We start from the raw sequence: 21963 nt of genomic DNA, 5'->3' as shown, positions 1-21963 counted from the left end.
TTAGAAGCAATAGCTAAAAGTTCAGATGGCACCAAAATGTTTAAAGTGTCTATCTCTGGGTAATTTGATGATAAATAATTTTTGTATTGTTCTTTGTGCTTTCTTATGTTTCCAAAATGTAACTCATTGAATCTAGATTACTTTTGTAATTAAAAATCTTATTTAATTTATAAAACTTTATAAAATAATTTATAAATTTTTAATTTATAAAACTTATTTTAAAATAAAAATATAATTGCTTAATTATAAAAATTAGTTTATAGAGGCTGGCCCCATGGCCTGGTAGTTAAGTTCAGTGCACTCTGCTTTGATGGCTTGGGTTCCGTTCCCAGCTGCAGACCTACACCATTTGTCAGCAGTCATGTTGTGGCAGAGACCCACATAGTAAATAGAGGAATATTGGCAACAGAATTAACTCAGGGCTAATCTTCCTCAGGCAAAAGGAGGAAGATTGGTGACAGATATTAGCTCAGTGCGAATCTTCCTCAGAAAAAATAATGATAGTAATAATAACAATAATTTATAAGTATTTAATGAGATTTTTAAAAGATGTGTGAGAATACAAGTCCTATATTCATATTTGTGTGCATATATATTTGTGTTAAAGAATAACCATGACCCAGAATTCATTATATTACTTGGTTATCTGGACCCTCAGCCAGGAATCATAGACTGGAGCCAGCATTTCCTACAATTCTATTACAACTCTGAAATTCTACTTTTGATAGAGAGAAAAGAAGTATGGATGGGAACCTTAGAACTGACTCACCCCCTATCAAGCTAGAAGAAAACTGAATTTAATAGCGTCTTTGTTTGTTTTAATTTTTACCTGGGAAGTAGGATTGTAACTAGGGGATGGAGGCAGGGAGGCACAGTCAGAACGTTAGTCTTTGTATAATCACCACGAGTGTCCACCTTTCTTTAACATGGACAGTCTTCCAAAATTAGGTAAAAATGCTATGCAAATGAAGCTTCAATCTCCCCCTTTAAAAGAATGATAACAACAATAGCCAAGCATATGTACTGCTCATTATGTGCCAAGTACTACACTAACTGAAACACACATATATACGTATTAAACTAATTTAGTCCTCACATTTTGAGGCAGGTATTATCATTTTACAAATGAGGAAATCAAGGCACACTTTTTCATCTGTAATGCCCCGCCATGCAGAAATTCTGGAGCTGCCACTGGGAGGGACGAGGGATCAATTTGTCTTTTGTGATGTGCTCTATGGTCCACTTGGTCACCTCATTCTTGATCTCTTTCTCAACTTCTCTTTTGTACAGGTACAAGCGACTTACCAGCTATCACTTCTGCTGCTACACCGACATTTGCTAGAGAACAGGATGGAGGTTTGTTCATATTTTAAAATAGTTGCTCTGGTGTCATTGTTATGGTGCACCTCTATATAATGGCATCCGTCACTGTGGGGAAACTGTGACAAAGACTGAGAAATGGAAGCTAAGTAGACACATGTCCTACTCCAGAGGAATCCTCACTTCTGGAATATCTCACAGAAGTAATGCTGTGGGTTAAAGAAATCAAAACAATCTAGCAAGGCACATAAACGATCAGTGTGACCATGAAATGGTGGGCCAGATAAAAGGGATCCAATAGTCCAGTGGTGAGGAGGGCTTGTGGTCAAACCACGCTGGACTCAGTCCTGGGCTTGGTTTTGTCCCAGCTGCTGACCTTGAGAGAACTGAACTCTGAGTGCCCCAAAGGGCCTCTGTTCCCTTAATTTTAAAATGGGGCCTCTAATACTGATCTCACAGTGTTTCTTTAAAGATTAAATAAGATATATGTAAAATTGCTTAGCTCAGAGCCTGGCACTTCATGAGAGCCTAATAAACTATAAGCCAAGCTGGGCGCTGAGATAAGGGAGGTCAGGGAGCATTCATTATCTCTCTGGTTATTTTTCTGGGAAGAAGATGACTTTACAAGAGTTCATTGAAAGTAGAAAGGGAGAGAGTCTTTCGTAGGTGGGGTTTAGGCAGGATACTCAGGATTTAAAATAAAGCCTCAAAGAAGACTTAGAGTGGCTACAGGATCTTTAGCTAATAGAAACATTGAGAAAATGTACTGAGATGAAGGAAAACAATGGATTTTAAGAACAGAAACTAAGGGAGGAAAATTAGACTGAGTGCTTGGAACTAATTATTAGGCTTCCGGGTCCAATTAAACAATCTATTTTCAAAGTGATTTTAATGTGCAGCCAACATGATGATGCCACTCCAGAAAGCATTTAAGGGTCAACTACAGACACACACACTGCTACCTCCTGTGAATCCTATAAATAATGGCTAGCATGGTGGAGCATGGTACTAAGCATTTTCACGCATTATCTGATTTTATCCTCACAGAAGCCCAAAGAGACAGGTATTATAATCTTCATTCACCTGAGGGAATGCGAAAGCCCAAAGCAATTACGTAACTTACCCAAGGCCACACAGCTACTAAGAGGTGTACTCATGATGCTGCATCTGTTTTATTCCAGAGCTCATACACCAACCACAGCTATTAACTGACACAGAAAAAGAGCAGACAAGCCCTAACTAACCTTTATACATAACTGTAAAGAATGACCAAATATAACCAAGCCCTTGACTATGTGATACAACGTAGTGTAATATGTTATTTGTAATAATTAAATTCAAGAGAATTGTGTGGCTATAGTAGTAAGAGGGCTTCATGACGTAAAATGGCATTTGAAAACATCAGAAAATAAAATTTAAGATGTGGACTGATAAGGGAGAAGCTGACTCTGGGGAGGCGTTAAGGCAGCCATACTAGAAACTTCTGCAGACAGGGAATCTAGTGGTACTGTTGACAAAAGCTCAGACTAGACACAATAACGATTTGGATTCAGATGGTGGCTGTGGCATAAATCTGGAAAATTGATAGCAACATGACCTCTTTTTTGGGTTGGACTGAAGTCCACGTGGGATGATGATTGAATATGTTTGTTTTCTGCTCACCATTTTTACATTCTTTTAAAAAGTGCACTACTTCTTGTGGAAGTCAATAGGTGGTTCTTCCAGTACTTTCTCATACCCTACCTTTTAGATTTGCTAATTTCTGACCCATGGAAACTTATTGAGCAGTTGACAGTAGATATTGGAATACCTAATGTGAAGACTGGCACATTACCTCCTAAGTTTTACTAGCTAACTGTTGAAAGTTGAACAAGAACTCTCCACACTTAGTTAAGAAAAAGTAATCCACTAACCAATCTAATTCCAGAATGATATTGTTTAGACCCATGCTATGTGCTATGTATTCTGACTTTATTTTGAAATTTTGTCTCTTTAGCAATAGGACTACAACTTGTTCATGGTTTCTCACAACCAGGTATGTTATTATTTGACATGGAATGACAATAATTCCATTTTAAATTATGTATTGCTAGTTCCAAATGCCTAAGAAAATAAGAAGTCAATTTTAAAAACAAAAAAGTAAATGTAATCAACGTTAGTCACACAAAATGGTAAAGGCAAACAAAATTTGCTCTCTTTAAAATTAAAATAGACATTTCTTATTTTCTTAAACATTTTGGAAATAGCAATGCATTGCTTAATAATTTTTCCTATTAAGTTTTTTAGCTTTCTAACCAACCATGAGTACTTGAGAAAACTCTCTTAAAAGCTTATGAAACAATTGAACTTCTCTCTTCCCTACTGTAAAGAAAGCAAGGAGCTTAAAATCATGTAATGAACTAGCACCATCTCAAGAATTAATATAGACCATTCATGTCTCAATCCTGATTCACTTTTGGCCCAACGCCACCACTTTGGGGCTATCCTCCAAACCCTCTCTAACTGTCGCTTCCCTGTTTAGATGCTGCTATAGCTCTGGCTTTAGTTAGTTTATGTGCTCGTTTACTCTTCTGTATTTCTAAGCCTCCTGTCACACTTGGCCTGTGTCCATACTTCACACAAGAAAAGTGAATCCTAGAACTGAATCAATATAAATTAAATCTTATAAATTAAAGCTAAGTGGACAGGAAGGCTGGGCAATACCAGTGGGAGGAAAAGCTACTTTTACTTTTTTATCAGTAATAAGACTTTTAAATATAAATTAGCCAAATGAATGTGCCCTTTTCCCCATATGTCTTGCCTTCAGTTCCATTTACTTCATTTGGAAGCACTGCAAATATCCTATGAACATAGGAGAATACCTCTAACTTAAAAATTTGTTTCATTCTCAACATGGAAAAGATTTGAAAAATATTTTTAGTGATTATGTTATAGATTATGTGTAAGGATATTCTGGAAGGAACAGAAGCTTAGAATATAGGTGACATGGATTATAGTTACGATTCTGCTTCTAACTAGTTGTTATCTTATCACATAGGATAAGGATCTTAAACTCATTAGATTTCTTTTCCCCATTTGTAAACTGCTTATACATACCAGTTTCCTTCCAGACTTCTGATTCTAGGATCTGTCCAATACCTTTTTATACATCGAGACATTATTTTCTCTCATGTCTTTGGAACTATGAGTTTGTGGGTTTTGTCATCTCGGGGTAGAATGTCCACCTAGCTCTCATCCATAGGTCACCTCTGAGGCCCTGTAAAGAACACTGGACTTGAGTTGGAACCTTTGGGTCTTGGTTCTGTCACTAGTTGTGTGACCTTGGACAAAAAACTTTACCACTCAAATTTCCAGTTTCCCACATGGTTATTGTGAAAAACTTAATTTTTCAAAAGATAAAGTATGTATAAAAGCATATTAACGTGCTTTCTACAAAAAGGCAAATTGGTATTATGCTGACTTTACCTTTTATTTTTCAAATGCTATGTGGTAGTTTATTTCACACTTTTGTAATTTTCTGCTCTCTTTTTCTCCCATAGTGATAACAGTCATTATTTTTGGGGTGATGGCTGGTATCATTGGAATTATCCTCCTTCTTGCTTATGTTTGTCGCAGGCTGAGAAAGGTGAGGATTCAGTTTTTGAATTTTGCTGTAAGTACTGGTGTGAACAGCTCGAGGAGGGTTTATCCCTCTACGTTCAATTAAACTTAAAGAGAAACAAAACTGCCTAAAACTCCATCTTTTCAACTGGACACATAGAAGTCACTGAGTTACTCTGGTAGAAATTGTTTTTGCATTTGTCCTATAAAGCAACCCCAAATATAAATCTATCCCCGTTTTCCAGTCAAAGACCTTCCAAAGTTTTTTCTTGTTTGTTTGTTTAAAGGTATGCTTCTTGATTTTTTGTGAGGAAGACTGGCCCTGAGCTAACATTTGTTGCCCATCTTCCTCCTTCCCCCCCCACTCAAAGCCCCATACCTAGCTGTATATCCTAGTTGTAGGTCATTCTATTTCTGCTATGTGGGATGCTGCCACAGCATGGCTTGATGAGCTGTGCTTAGGTCCGTGCCCAGGATCCGAACTGGCGAACCCCAGGCCACCAAAGCAGAGCACATGAACTTAACCATTTGGCCATGGGGCCAGCCCCCATCCAAAGTTTTTGTCTAACTTGATTTAATATATTTTGATGGATTTAGATGAAATAGTCAAATTTCTAATCATAGTATTTAGTTTATTTAATTTGTATATGAAAAATATTTAAAATAACATGATATATTTACATATGTTTAAAACATTTGTTTTTTTCCATTCTCCTATTTCCTGAAATAAATTTTTCAAACTCCACCCATGAATTTTCCAGCAGGAGTGATTTTTTTCCTTCACTAAAGCTAATTTTAGGTTCATATGCCACAGCATTCCAAATCACATAACCTTTACTATAACCTTCTGTTTAAGACCTTTAAGACACAACATTTATGTGTGTATTTCTAATGCTGTAATTGGAACTGTAATCCTAGGTCGTTAAGTACCTAGTCACAGAAGATGGTACAGGTGAGTTGTCAGTCATCTTCTATCCTTGATCTCTCTTTGTGATCTCCATACCATAACCACTATACATATTCCTTTAAAAAGGCTTGTTTAGAGGGTAACAACACTGCAGTCACGGGCTGTAACATGATTGATAATAAATCTACATGAAGTTCCTTTGCCCTTTTCTTTTTTAACTACTTCTATTAGGTGACTTCTATAATCATCCAAACCAATGATTGATCATCATTACTCTATGTAAATGTATCTTCTCAAAATAATACTTTCTTAATAAAAGTAAAGTAATTGAGAGTGTCTGCTCTAATATGAGAGATTTTGTAAGGACGTGAACATCCGATGACTCCTCTTATCTGCACTATAAACATTGGGGAAAAATCATCTTCTTGTGTTTGGGCATATATGGCAAACTGAGTTGTTTTCTCTCCTGGTTGATGATCTAAAATCTGAAAAAGTCAATGAAATACTTAGCTGGCAAAATTCAGAGAAAATCTATATGAAATAGAAGAATTGGGTCATAGTCAATATGACTAAGACATCATACCTCTTTCATAAAAATTTCCATTTTAGCTTTTCATTACAGCAGAGAAATATGGCAGAGCCAATGTTTGTGGTAATAATTCATCTATGGAAATAACAAATACTATTTAGAAATACAAGTTTAAATCGAAGTTTGCAAATACCTATGAAATAGTGACTTTTCTCTAAAAAGAACTCTACAAAGTGAATTTTAACCAAAAGCAAACAAACTTTAGCTCAAAAAATATATTTTTAATCTGAGACATTTTTCCTTATAATGTCTTAGGTTTAGAAAGTTGTGGCATTAATATTTTTCTGTTTTTATTCGTAGAGACCTCCAGCTGATGTACCACCTCCAGCATCACAAGTGCCTTCGGCTGATGCACCACCTCCAGTGTCAGAAGACACAAGCACTAATTTAACTTCTGTAGAAACAGACTATCCAGGTTGGTGCTAATATTCTTATTGCCTTTTGCCTTTTTGGAAGGGAAATCAATTATTGAGTTATTTCTTCCTGAGTTGGGAGAGGGGCACCCAATTGGGGCCCAATTATTTATATTCTATTTCATCAGTGCTGCCTCTATAAGATTTTTTATATGAACATTTGTCTGCAGCATAATGAAATGCTCCTTTAGGCGTAAAGTATCTTAAAAAAAAAAAAAACAAAGAAAAGTGAAACAAATACTATAAGTAAAAGTGAAAAACAAGCTCTTTCATGCACTTCTTATTTTCCAAACTGCAAAGTGGATATAGTTTAACACCCCCAGATCTGAATCCAGACCTGGTTTGAATCCGTAATCCAACTCTTGCAACTTTGAGCCACTCATATGGAGATAACGATAGTTAATGTGGAGATAATTTAATATGGGCATAATGATAGTGTCAACCTCATAGAGTTCCCTGGGGATTAAATGAGCTACAAGTAAAGTGTCTAGAACAACTCTTGGCCATAGTAAGTGCTCATGTCTGTTAGCTATTATCTATATTGTAGGTTCCATTCCCAAATGACCTCCTCTGCACAATGCGGCCAGTCAATTGGTCCCTGTTTTCATTTCCCCTCCCAGGTGCTAAGTAAATACACAACCTGTGGAAGACTGCCGGTGTATTTTGTTCTCACAGAACAGTATTGACCTAGGCCGTGTTTTTTAAAAAGAGTGTTTATTGCCAACCTTAAAAAGTGGGAGATTTCTACATTAAAAAATATCCAAATATCAGTACTCCCTTACAGAAAAAATTGGAAACCCTAACAATGCTGGAGCCTCCTTAACAATATGAGAACAATTCATCAAAGCTGAATGGTGGTCCCTGCCTCTACTATCTGTTTAAAGACCTAGCCAGTTTCATTCATTTTGTTCATGTGGCCTCTTCTGTAACCTCACTAATTGAGCATATAGTTTCTATTAAACTTTGCCTGAAGCATAAACCCAAGTAAAATCTATCTTGGCAGATGTGCCCCAAGAACCAGTCTCTGTGGATGCTTTAGTGTTCAGGCTTTAAGGGACCTGACTTTGCCTGCTACAAACTGACTGAAGCTTTTCCCATGATTATCCAAAATCAAAACAGAACTGAGGTTCTGTAAATTTCCTGATTCAGTTTTTAACCCTGGACCGATCACCCATCTTCAAAGGCCCTGCTAGGTTTTCTAGACTTTGAGGTCATAGAAAATAGAGAGTTTTAAAGATCCACCCCAGCTACATAACCTTTTGCTGGATTTGCCTCATCATGGTATCTCGTGGGTTCTTAAAGCTTAATGATGATTGTTACGTAATTACTTAGTTCTACGAAGTTCGTGCTCTGTAGAGTGAATGGCGTTATTCGTAATTCTCAGCTAAAAGGATTAATCAAACCCAATCTGCAGATACTTAAAACAACAAAAGTTGTGAGTCGTGTACCAGATTTACTTCATTTACTAAGGTTACCTTGTTGTAGGACTTGGAGCTGGAACAAATATTGTAAAGTATTTTTTAATCAATATTCTGAATTGTTTCAAAAACGTTGCTTTGAGGAGTTGTTAAAATGGAGCAATTACCACTCAAAGTCTAATTTTTTATTACCTAAATTTCTCTATGCTTTTAACTACCAATTTTTTCTGGTGACAAATTTAGTGTGTAGCATTTCCTCTGCCATTTTTTTTTCATACCATCTTGAGCCTCTCTGTAGAGTAGCTCACAAAAGTTTAGGACAATTTAATCCACCAAAATGTGTTAAAATATCCTTGTAAGTTTAAGTGCAACAAACATTTATTAAATGCCTACTGTGAGCTGGGCACCACAATCACATTAGATATACCAATGTAGGTCTCTGCCCTTTAGATACTGAGAGTCTAGTGGGGGAAACAGATAGAATGTGGTCATTGCAATGAACAAGTTTTAAGGTAGCAGAGGCAATAGTATCTAAAAGAGACTAGGGCAGGTAGCAAAGGCTTCTGGAGACAGAACCAAAGGTCAGTCTTAAAGGATATCGATGTTACCCAGAGCAAATCAGTTCCAGGCAGAAGGGCATCATGAGCACAGGCATGGAAGAAGATGGAATATGTTGTACCCAAGGAATCATGTGCATTTCCACATTAGCAAGATTAAGACTTCAGTTCTCTGTTCACATCTCAAGTATACGTAAAGGCAGTGGAAAGTCAGATGAACCAAATTTTAGGTTTATTTCATTTCCCCATATTTATGCAAATAAAGTTATTAAAATGAGTCTCATTAAGCTAGTAAAATGGGTTACAAAATCTGACCTCATCTCACAGGGAATTTTGGGAAACACATAAGGTTACCAAAAAGTGTTTTAATCCTATCTTTATAGAATACTGCTCTAAAGTAATTTACAAGTCAAAGGCATAATAAGAGATTAGAGTGATCGCGCCATCTCAGCAAGAAGTAGAAATGTTAAAGTATATAGTATGAATTGTTTTAACCTCCTTCAACTTGCACATGGTTAATGCTTGGTAGAAAATGAAAATAAGTGAGTCTTAGCTGCCCATGCTATCAGTCACATATGACCCCTGCCTGCCCATTTCTCACGGGAGAATGTCTGGGATGCACAGTTCCTGTGATTTCCAAATAGAAGAAAACTGTGGAAAGTTCTCTGCTTCCGTAAGAGCAAAGGATCTCCCCATCCTTTTCACACACTCTCTGAGAGTAACATAAATCCAACCTTCCAACCAAGAATGGTGGGGTGTTGCATTGGTGGGGGAGACCAGTCCAGCGCCCTTGTACATGCTAGAATCAGAGAGGACTTTAGCAGTGAGTTTCTGTACAGACTTCCCCTTGCTTACGTCCAAGAAAAAAAGTTATCCCTAAAAGAAATTACAATCTAGGGAGCTTGACTTAAATTCAAGTACACATATGTAATTCAACTCATTTCTCACTATAATCTGCACCTACGTAAGTTCTCTGTTAGTTTCTCATCTCTGTAGAAACTAAGAGCAGAGCAATCATGTTTGTTCCTTATCTAAGGCTTTTGGAATAGATTTCTAAGAAATTCTGTATCTTTCTTATCACTTAACTCTCAGAGCTAATGTAAAAGGAAATTCCTTTAATTTCTTAACAATTATATTCAAGGACAACTCTGTTAGAATGTAGAATCTTGAAATTTAGTTTATGCATTAATTTCCTGTTGTATTTAAATATAATTGTCTCATACTAATGTTTTGTATTTTTTTTCTCTATAATCCTTTTACAGGAAATAGTCAATGAGAATCTGCTCACCAAGCCAGTTTTTGGAAGAACATAAAGACACAAGACTTCAGTCAAGTGAAAAATAAACATGTAAATTAGACACTCCAATAATTGTATACCTTCACAAGTTATACAATTTCAGGATGAAAATTTCATCATGAGTCCAATGACTCAATGATGAAATACGTCTCTATTCAGTAATATTTCAAAATGAAGACCAAATATTTCCTTTCATTCTTGCTTTTGTGTGTTAGCATAATTTTTTTTTCCTTTTTTTTTTTTTGTTTTGAGGAAGATCAGCCCTGAGCTAACATCTGCTGCCAATCCTCCTCTTTTTTGCTGAGGAAGACTGGCCCTGAGCTAAGATCCATGCCCATCTCCCTCTACTTTATATGTGGGACACCTGCCACAGCATGGCTTGCCAAGCAGTGCCATGTCCGCACCCAGGATCCAAACCGGCGAACCCTGGGCCACCAAAGTGGAATGTGTGCACTTAACTACTGAGCCACCAGGCCAGCCCCAGCATAATTTTTTATAATTAATTGATTTGCAGTTCTGGTCCAAAACTTCAGTGGGCTTCATCTGCAGTTCTTTAAGACTGACTTATTCTATTCTATTGTGTTTTAAAGATTGTGTTGTCAAATGAAAGGCTTGTAATATCTAGAGGAAATCTAAGTTCTCTTCTCTTCTCATTCTAAACTTCTAAGTCTATTTTTATTGTATTGAGTAAATTAGGGGAACACTAAAATCTTATCATTTCCCCCATTGCTGAAGAGGCAAGATATGGTATTACACTAATGATGATGGTATTTTAGTCACATTGATAAAGCTTGCTCTTGGAAATGCCTTTCATACATACATATATGTATATACTTAGATAAAGATGTAGACATGGATATATAAAATGACACCCACATTCATCCTTTAATGCATAAATCAATACAAAAATTTTTCCTATTTAAAAAAAATGAAACGTTACATATGGATAAATGGCCCATTTAAAATAGTTGGTCTGACAGGACCCTTCACAGCACTCACTGATGCATTCACCGTGTTCCACTAGAGACTTATTTATGGAAGTGGTTAGAGTATCCTGAGAAAGAAAGCTATTGATGACTTTTCCTTGCAAAAGAAACTTAACTCCATAAATACAAGAAGATGTGCAAACTTGACATGCAGGTGAATATTTTAATAGGTCACTCTGTATTCTCAATTAAATTCTTTAATCCATCCAGTCCTAGTTTCTCTTATTAATAAAGCTTTGGAAATTGGTTTACATAATCTAAAAGAAACTTCTAGATATAAGAGACTAAGGCTTTATTACTATACAGATGTCAGTCATTTATAGTGAAACTTAAAAAGCAAGGTAAAAACAAAGTGCCTTCTTGTGATATTCTACTGCCAAATTAACAAAAGCCCATCTGGCTTTCCCTTTTTGTAAGAAAGTTAAGTAAATAATATTATGTACATATTTGGACTTGACAACTTAAATTTATTTTTTAATAAATTAAAAAATCTAAATCTTAACCTACGTGTATGTTCAGAGTGTTCTTCTACTAAATTGACTATTTAAAATAAGGAATAAGAACAGAACATTTCTATTGCTATATATTTTTTAAAAGTAATTTTAACAGTGTCAATGGGTTAATTTAATCAAATGAATGACCCAAGCACCAAGGCAACTTTAAATGTACTTTTTTCAATGAAAATAAAACGTTGAACCAAGAGAGAGCATGAGACCAACCTTGTCTCTAAAGTAATTTACAAGTCAAAGACAATAAGAGGTTAGAATGACTGTGTCATCTCCACCAGAGCTAGAAAATTCAGAGAATAATTAAAGTATGAATTGCTTTAACTTCCTTGAACTTTTCTAGTCAATTTCTCATTACTTCTCTCTTTGGACTTTTCACATTTAAATTTAATGTTTTTAGGAAGAAATTGACCTTAACTCTCTTCTTATTTCTATAATTAAATCAGCATAAAATTATGACAAAAAATGTTACAAAGAATCCAACATAACCCCATGAATGTTTCATGCTGAATTTCTTAAAATTTGGGACTGAAGTAGAAGGTGGAAATGATTAGAAAATTTATTCTTCAGGCCTAGGTGTTTGCTGGTATAGATAGGAGTAAAGGATCTAAACTAGGGAGAAAGTGAGTGGAGAAAGATGAGCGACTTTATGAAGGGCGAATTTGGGGAGCCAAGGAATGGCATGGTGAAAGGGATATTTTAGTAATATTAATATATAGTAATCAAGTAAGAGCCTTTCAGTTTCTTCTAAGCATTTGTCTTATCAAATGTAGCAAATTTCTCACAAAGAAACTCCGAAGAGCCAAATATCACCCAAGCAAAAACGAACACAAATTTCTACACAATATGATGCACAGGCCTGTTATTGTGTTAACCCAGTTCTAATATGCTTATGCCTCCAACTCTGTTTAGCTAGAATATATGCACTAGCAACTGATAAACCAATTGCAGCCTCTAAATTTAAACATGTCCTCTGAACTCTCACAGCGCTTGTACAGATTTTGTAGCATCTACTATGATCTGAATTCCATCCCTTCTTAACTGTAATTCGGTGAAAGCAGGGACTTTAATTCATTTTTGTAACTCCTGTGAGGCTTCACAAGACTTGCTTCTTATTTCATGAAGATTTTCTTAATATTTAAAATGGCATTAAATGTAGTAATGGCATAAAGGTTTAGTCCGGTATGGTCTGGAAAGAGAATCAATTTTGTAGCTGGAGTCTGAACCCTTGCTATTTATTCATGTAACTTTGGTTTCCTTATCTGTAATGTGAGGATAAGAATAACTGCCTTGCATAAACGTTTTGAGATTTATGTGAAATGAGGTACTTAGGGTGCCCATCACCAAGGAAGTGTTCAATAAATGTCAGCTCTCCTTAAAGTCACCTCTGACAAATTCTTCCTTACTTGCTACCAGCAAGGCAGCATAGAGTTCAAGAGCCAATCCACTTTAAATGTCCTGTGGAAACATTTAGCCTTTAAAAAATGTTCCTAGGTTTCTTTTGGCCATCTCATTTTTGTCGTGCGAAATAGAAGAGCCAGTATTCCTTCGTCACTGGAATATTAAAATATAATGATAATATAATGATATAATAATATTACAATGTCATGATATGCTTTTTCACTGAGTAGATGTACAAAAAGAAATCAGTTGCCTTTTAACCTTTCACTTCTCATCAGTAGCTTTAAAATGTTACTTGAGATAAAATTGAAAAAGTAGGGTTGTTTTGAAGACAATAGGGTTAAAAAAATTTGATCTCAATGACAAAAGGAACTAATCTACTGATTTTCATCATTTGTTTATATACCCAACCAAACGACTTACTGTGGGCACCTGTAATTTGAAAAAAAAGCCCCACCCTCTAATAATTCTGACTTACCCTCTTTCCCCTCTTAGAGGATTAGTTGGAAAGCAGGTGGAGATTCAGAATGTTATAAAATTCTTGCCATTTGTAGGTAACAGCTAATAATAGAACCAACATACAAATTAAGTATTGTGTAACTCTTAAGTGCCAGCTACGATGTATGCAATTTACCTGAAAAAAATTTCCTCAAAGTAAAAAGTCATTATTTTTTGGATATTAGACACGTTTAACCAAAGTAGCATAGCATCACTTTTCAGAATCTCTGATTCTGTTGACTTTTAGACCCAGAAAGTTTTGACAATTCTATGACACATTCTCTTCGAAAAGATTCTTCTCTAACACCAGGCACTTTCTGAATTCATAAACCTTCCTAAACTGTCTGTTCTCTTCAGTGACCTGGTTGTGATTATAATAATTGACTTGTTTCATTTTGTTGCCTGCATAAATGTGGGCTTTGGCATTGTGTGCCTTAGATTTTAAGGTCTTAGCAGAAACAAGGTTAGAAATGTTTTCTTTTTTATTACCACAGCACCATAGTACTACTATGCATTCAATAAATATTTTACCATTTGAATTTGTTTTAAACACAAACATTTGGATAGTGATGTGTTAACACAACATTTATTAAGCATTTACCATGTGTCAGACATTGTTTCAAATGCTTTAAATGCTTTGCGTGGGGTTGGGGGAGAAGTTGACCACCCCCTCCTGGTTCCAGATGGGAGAGGGAGTACAGCATCAAATTAAAATCAGAATGGAAATTTTGATGATTGCATTGGTAGATATTTTAATTACTAACAGGAGAACCATTTGTATTACCTAATAGTGACCAGAATAGTGATGAGGTCTACCCAGGTTTTGACAGGGGAACAACAGAAGAAATACTTCCACAGAGTACATTTGAAAGGACATAGGAGACCTAACCAAAGTTATTTTTAATTGTATCTTATGAGTCTTGTTCCCTCAATGTAACCATTATATTGATAGAAAATAGATAAGGCATAACAAAAAAATAATACTTGTACATTGTTAGTAACTGTAAATTTCCTCGAAAACAGTAGAGCAATGTATCCCCAAATTCACAGATTTGCCCATACATTTTGGCTCAGTATTTCCATTTTGAAGAATGCGCTCCAGTAAAAAAATAAAAGAGCAATTTGTAATTTTTTTAGAATTTATTTCATATATTCATAGCAACAGCTAATAGCAAAAAGAAAATAGCCCAAACGTTGAACAACTCAGTAATGTTCATGTGTCAGTAGTAATTTACTTGTTAGTGTATTAACAAAATAGACTATTACATAGCCATGAAAAATTACAAGTATATGGACTTTGCTTACACATGTAAATGTGTGTATAAGTTACTTTTAAGTAAGAAAGTAGAAAATGGTATATGTTTACCCTGAACTAAACAAAAGTACAGGTGCATAAATTAACAAGTTCAGAAAAAAATGTGCAGTAATATTCAATAGTTTCTTCTTGTGGTTCTTTAAGAAGAAGCGCCACTAATTTAAAATGAAGTGCTTTCCAACATTGCTGGTTCCTGTCGAATATTTCTAAGCTAGAGCTCTATTTCAAAACTGAAGGCCAGAGACATCTTGGTATTGCACCATTGTCCATATCTCATGAAACACGTCTTTTGGGTGTGCTCAAAAAGTGCTGTGACTCTGCAAAAATAGGCCTTGAAAGCTGAAGGATAACAGCTTCAAAGACGGGACAAAACAGAAATATGTGTTTCCTAATTCACCAATAAAATAACTTAGTCTGTACACCTTAGAAGGAATGTGATCCTATTTTTTTGATGTGCTGTAGTCTTAAAAACTACTTTTTTCATATTAAGATATAGATCAGTTTGGTGTAATGTTAGGAGCAGGTGTGTATATGATCTTTCATCAGCTCAACAAATTTTAATCATCCAAATCCTAGTTTGAAAGAGCTAGGTTACTTCTCCCTCTTATTACCCGAGGAAGCATTAGCAGAATGTCGTCCCAGCAACAGAAAGCAGAAAAGTGTGCATCTGTTTCCCCTCAAACTAAGTCTGCTCCAGGATAGACTTTATTTCCGGATGTCTAATGGCCACCTCACACAGCAGTGACCATGGTTCCCACAGGGGTTATAAAGAAAACCCAAAAGGACAGCAAATGAAGCCTTCATCTCACTGGGACCATTTGAGCAAAAGGTGTAGGAGTTTATGTTGCCCATTTCCCCTGACAAATAATAGCTCTTGTGTTCTCTTTTAAAGCTAAACACAAACCTCGAAGAAATGATAATCATGTAATAATTATTTTTTTAAAAAAACCTTTGATAAATTGTTTTGATCTACTCAACTCGAGGTTTTGACAAAACTGCCAATATATGGGAGCTCAGGGTTCCCAGATTTCTTCCCAAATTCCTGTTGAATACAGCTGTACAGTATGACCTCTAGTATCATGTGATCTGTTTCCTCTTGTCTTACTTCCAGGGTACTCTGATTCTCAAGGGCAATGACAGAGCATCCACACATCCTAGCTCCTTCACCGAGCCCAGAATAGAGTCCACCAAAATGGTACATTGTTGTATAGATGACTAGTAACTCTTCTTGAAATGAAAACCAGGACAGACTAAGAGTTCATGTATTTTTTTCCCTATATTCTGTTGGTAGAGAAATGAAAATAATACTATTTCCTGTTAGTTTGAAAAAGTTTCTTAAAGCAAAGTAAACAGTGTTGATTTTTGAATTTATAAAAATGTCTTTGCCCACAATTCCTCTACCATGATTGGAAAACAGACTTGAATCCTAACTCTTTCGTCTGGTTTCTTACCACTTGGGTAGTCCTCTTCTTGTGAGTAGATGCTTCTCTTTATCCTCAAGCCCTGATGTGATCATGATTCTTAAGCCACGTAGCCTATTTGCTGCCACACATTTGAGTCTGAGTATTGTCACTGCCTGAAATTACTGCTACATTATCCCATCCATGTGATTGTATATGGTATAAATTATGGAAGTTTAAGATACAAAGTATAATGATGCTAACACATGAGAAGCTTATTTCTTGCTTAGGCAATGTTACAGAAATATCCCAGGTCAATGGAGAACAGAGATTATCCTTCACATATAAAATATTGCAATAAAATAAGAAATACCAAGGACTACAGCAAAATCGATAGCCGCTATTATCAGCCTTTCAGTGGGGGTCTCTTGTAGATATCTTCCTAAAGTTACAAATAACCACTGCAGCACTGTGCGTATAGTACCTGGACACCAAATATATTTTCAGGACTGCTCTACTTTACGTAAGACAAGAACATTTTACTTTTTAAATTGACAGGAGAGAACACGAACTCCCATCTTCTTGGCAATCTCAATGCCTTTGCTTCTGAGCAGATGCCATCTAGTCTGAAGAGTACCATCTGCTTTCGTCTTCCTCTTCTTGTCCCCCACCTCTACCTTTCCCAGCTGCTTCATCTTTCCATACTGTCCCTCAAACACCCAATTTCAGGTGAATGAGGGAAGGCAGAATTATGTAAGAGAGTTGGTGACAAGAAAGCAATTCTTTTTCTGACCCCCATAATACAATATATAATACTACATATAATATAAATAGTATTGAATTAGGAAAAACCACCCAGTTTTTCCCTCCTGTGTCTTTCTTTCCTATGTGTCTCCTTTACTCTCACACTACTACCACACTCACAATACTTCAGACATGAAGTGTGTGGAAGTTTTTCCCCACACCAAGCAATTCCTTGTGACACCAGCTGGGTGTCCTGCAATTTAACTCACTTCTAACACTATCCATCTGAATATAGTGTCAGATCCCACGGGTGAAGGGTTCAGTCCCACAAGACTGCTCCCCATCACACTTTAGATGCCAATCACAAGTAGTGGGTCTCCAGGTTACCCACAACTTCTGTCTGATTTGGCTAAAAATCAGAGGTTCCCATGACCCCCTCTTTGAGTTCAATTAATTTGCTAGAGCAGCTCACAGAACTCAGGGAAACACTTACTTACATTTACCAGTTTATTAAAGGGTATGATAAAGGATACGGATGAATGTCCAAATGAAGAGATACGTACTGTGAGATCTGGGAGGGTCCCAAGCTCAGGAGTTCCTGTCTCCATGGGGTTGGGGTGTGTCACCCTCCTGATGTGGATGTGTTTGCCAAACTGGAAGCTCTCTGAAGCCCCAGTTATTAGGATTTTTATGGAGGTTTCATCGCGTAGGCATGATCCATCATTAGCTCCATTTTCACTCCTTCTTCCTTCTCAAAAGAAAGGAGGGTGGGTCTGCAATTTCCAAGCTTCTAATTATGGCTTTGGTCTTTCTGGTGACCAGTCTTCATCAGGAGTCATGCAGGAGCCCACCCAGAGACCTCACTAGAACAAAAGACACTCCTATCACCTAGGAAATTACAAGGGTTTCTGGAGCCCTGTGTCAGGAACTGGGGTCAAAGACCACATGTTAGAATAAAAGATGCTCATAGTGCTCTTATCACCCAAGGAATCACGAGGGTTTTAGGAGCTCTGTGCCAGGAACCAAGAACAGTTTCTATTTTTTACTAACTAACAACTATATATACATTTTCTATTATCTCACAACTATAAACAACAGTTTCACAAAGCAACAGAATATCACACCACAGAATTTTACAAAGCAAGGCCTTTCTCTATGTTCAAAACTACGTAGAGTAACACTTCCCGTTTTATAGGACCTTCCCCCTTTGAAGCCAGAGTCCTCTCCCCATTTCTACCATCTCCTCCTCCAAGAATTCAAGAAGATATCTTAGATACTAGACAGATTTCAGTCATCTTAAGTTCCAGAAAGTCTAGTACAAATCTAACATTGGTTTCCTCTTCCTAGAGAACAGATATATTTCTAGAATTTGTTTTTTTGTTTTTGTTTAGAATAACATTGATTTGTCAGATTTATTGTTTGCTTTTTTCTCAGGAGGGAAAAAAGAGCCATGATCATATTTCTTACCTAAGTACTGTTTAAGATGAAATGAATAATCAATACACCAAAGATTTCTTTGCTGGGATAAGGGTAGAGAGGTTATGCAGAAATTGGAGGATGTATAATCACATTTTGACACAAACTTATGAATCCAGAGTCAATACACTTAATTAGAGCCAGACCATTAGTTTCATTTGGAAGCTTAGGCTTAACTACATGACTTGGATGAAATTCAACGTTATATTCTGGCTCTGAAGCCACATAGTATAAACAATGGTTTTACTAAAGCAACAGAGTATCAAACCACATAATTTTACAAAGCAAGGCCTTTCTGTGTCCAAAAGTCTTTGCATTAGTCTCAACATTTCCTACATTCCCACAGAGAAAATAAAATCAGAAATGGTATAAAACTATTCAGCATTACTTGAAATTGAGCCTCATTTGGTTAGCACTTGAAAATTGAGTGTGGCTATTGGGGAAGATGAGTTCCACTGATGCTGGTGTTTTTGTTATGTGGACCAAGTGATGAGCTTTGCCTAGTGGCCCAATACATCGTTCTTTATCAATGTACTTAATCTATCCATGTTTTTTCCTCTAGCCAAAACTTCGTATATATAACTCCTGTTTCCTCAACTGACTGTGAGGCTGACTCATATCATCAATTTAGCAGGCAACTGGCCCTTATCTCCTTCCCTGAGGTCCCTCTCTGCTTCTCTCAATGAGAGTTGAAACAACCTGCATTTCCTGGGAACTAGAAGATAAGAGAGTATCAGAATTACTTCTCTAGCAAACAATGTTTGCCCATCTAGAGTGACATTTCCCAATTTATAGGACCCACCCCTCTGAGCCAGAATCCTCTCTCATTTCCACCTCTCTCCCCCTCATAATTCCAGAGGGTATTTGAGATGTTGGACTGTGAATATGACCTACAGTGAGCAGTCATGTTGACATCAGAGCTCTGGCTAAGCCAATCATCCAAGATTGCTCTGTTTAGTATTCTTTTAGAATAGTTCTGACAGGATTAAATTTATTTTGTAATGTGTTAAAGAAAATGTGATGCTATTTTGGGAATGTCACCTGTTCATAACTTGATCACTGTCCATAATTTCATCACTGATTATAATTAACTACGATTACTAGGATAGGAAAGCTGGATGATGTATGGGAAAAACATTGGATTAGGAAATTTGGGTTCTTGCTCTGTGATACAAATTATCTGCTAGGTCTCCTTAGTTAATTATCTTAACCTGTCTGTACCTTGCTACCCTCATTGGTTAATGGTTAGTGAGACACCTATCCCACCTACTGCATACAGTTCTTATGAGGATTAAATGAGATAAGCGATTCCAAAGTGACTTGAAAACTATAAAGCACTGTACAAATTTAACAAAACAGTTTTAACAACCTCGGAGACATAACCTATCATAAGTCTACTTATTTCTAAAATAGAATTTGAATTTGATTATGTTAAAATTTTCTCTTTCATCTTTACCCTTTATGTTGGGCATCTTTTATTCCCTGTCTTACAATCTCTAGGCCTATCCCTCTTCTCTAGCAATTGCTGTGCTAACCAGTTGCAAACAGGTGTAGTCTGACAACCCCTTGCCTCATCTCGACCCCATTTCTCTTGCTGTCTTCCCCAGTGCTTCTGTACTCCTCATTGTAGGATGACTGTAGGAACACACTCAGCCATTCTGGCCTATGTGAAGGTGTGAGAACTGAATCCCCTTTGGGTCAACTCTTGACCCATTAGGGCAAGAGCCAGTGGATAAATTTCCCCCTCCTGCATGCTTTGGGCAGGCAGCTCTGAGGGGCATTTTGCATGGTTTCTCAGAGGGACCCCAGTGGAATTGAACACCAGTTGCCCACACCAGTACCCCAGTTTAGTAACATACCCTTGAATTTCCCTTCCTTCTCTCGCTAGTTAACTCTTCTCAGTGTCCTCTCTCCGGTCTCCTAGGATTACCCCCTGTAGGGGAGGAAGACATTTCCTCTACCCTCTCTGGGTTCTTCTGGCCAGTGAATGAATGAAATTCACATGAGACAGAACAACAGGAGAAAATTAAACACAGCTTTATAACATGTATACATGGGAGAGGCTCAGGCAAGCTGAGCAACTCGCCAAAACGGCTGAAACCACCACCTTAAATATCATCTTCAGCTAAAGGCAAAGGAGGATGTTGGGGGGCGGAGTTGATCATGAGAGATTACCACACAAGTATAGTAAACAAGATGCAGATTTAAGTCCTTGCCTTTGGCATTGATAAGAGTTTCTAGAGATAAGATCATCCCCCCTTCTTCCTGGTACACAGAGGGAGACACCTTTACAGATGGAGATTTCCTTTACAATGTAAATGTCTCTCCACAAAGTGTAAATAAATTCCACTTTTCAGAGTTGCTTTCCTGTCTGCAGTTTATTAAAAGTAACCAGGCCCAAATAATCCTCATGCCAAAGAGACATATCTTGGGGTGGCCAATTTCAGTCCCCCACACCCCTAAATAATCTACCTGTACCCAAATACCTGTTCAGTGCTCTAAATTTAGGAGCTAGGGGAGTATTCAAGCTAAAACGTTCCAATTACACTTCTCATCTCCGCTAATAAAATAAGAACACATTGAGGTCAAAAATTATATTTTCTTTATGTTTATAACTCTGACAATTATTGTAATACTTAGAACATAGCAAATATTCAATAAATATTTCTTTCAATAGCAAATAAATTATCAGTTGAATGAATATGTTCAATTTTAAATTGGAAATCAGGGATTTCCACTTTTACCTGTGATGAATTTACATGTCACAGACCATTCCTCATGCCAAGAACATAAGAAAAGCCAACTAAAATTTAAAAAGAAAGGAAAAATTGTTTGAAGGCATTGGAGAGCTTCTGAAGCAGCCAGAACTTGAGGTATCAAGATCCCAGTGATAAGGGAAATGCAGAAATGTGATAGCAATTCTGAATGCCACTTACTCCATAGGGCATTTGACAATTTTAAATGTCAGCTGAGAGGTTAAGACTCCTTAGTAACTATAAAAAGTAGATAATTTAAACTAGGTTAGATAATCTAATCTCACAAGGCTGGTAAACAAAAATTAGCGTTTGGTGATGCCGAGGCAGCCAGGATTTGAGAGTTTAAGCCTGGAGGCAAAAGAGATGCAAAAAAGTAAACAGATACTCACCTGGTTTTCCCCTCAAGGCATTTTCTGAATTAAACTCTTTAGGCCAAGATGGTAAGAAGACCAGCACAAAGCCTTTGAAAGTCAAAGCAGATTTTTAAACATCTTTTAGTGTTGAGAAGATAAATTTGGAGGCCATGACCCTCCAAGGGAGAGGCGCTCTAGTGAACACTTTGTGCTCTCATTCAAAACCTTTGGGATGGTATACCACTCAAGAAGGAGCTTAAATCTTAGGAAGACTGAAATCCAGCTTTTGGTCATCTCAGCGATTATGGTGATTCATCTCCATTAGAGCCACCAAGCAGAGGGTAAACTCTCTCCGAAAAGAGAGAACACAATCCAGATCATCTCCAATTCTTCATATGCCCTGTCTGATAGTCAACAAAAATCTACA

The sequence above is a fragment of the Equus quagga genome, chromosome 3 (assembly GCF_021613505.1).
Source record: "Equus quagga isolate Etosha38 chromosome 3, UCLA_HA_Equagga_1.0, whole genome shotgun sequence".
NCBI classification, from domain to species: Eukaryota; Metazoa; Chordata; class Mammalia; order Perissodactyla; family Equidae; genus Equus; species Equus quagga.
The sequence above is the reverse complement of the archived record's forward strand: the minus strand, read 5'-3'. Positions refer to the sequence as shown.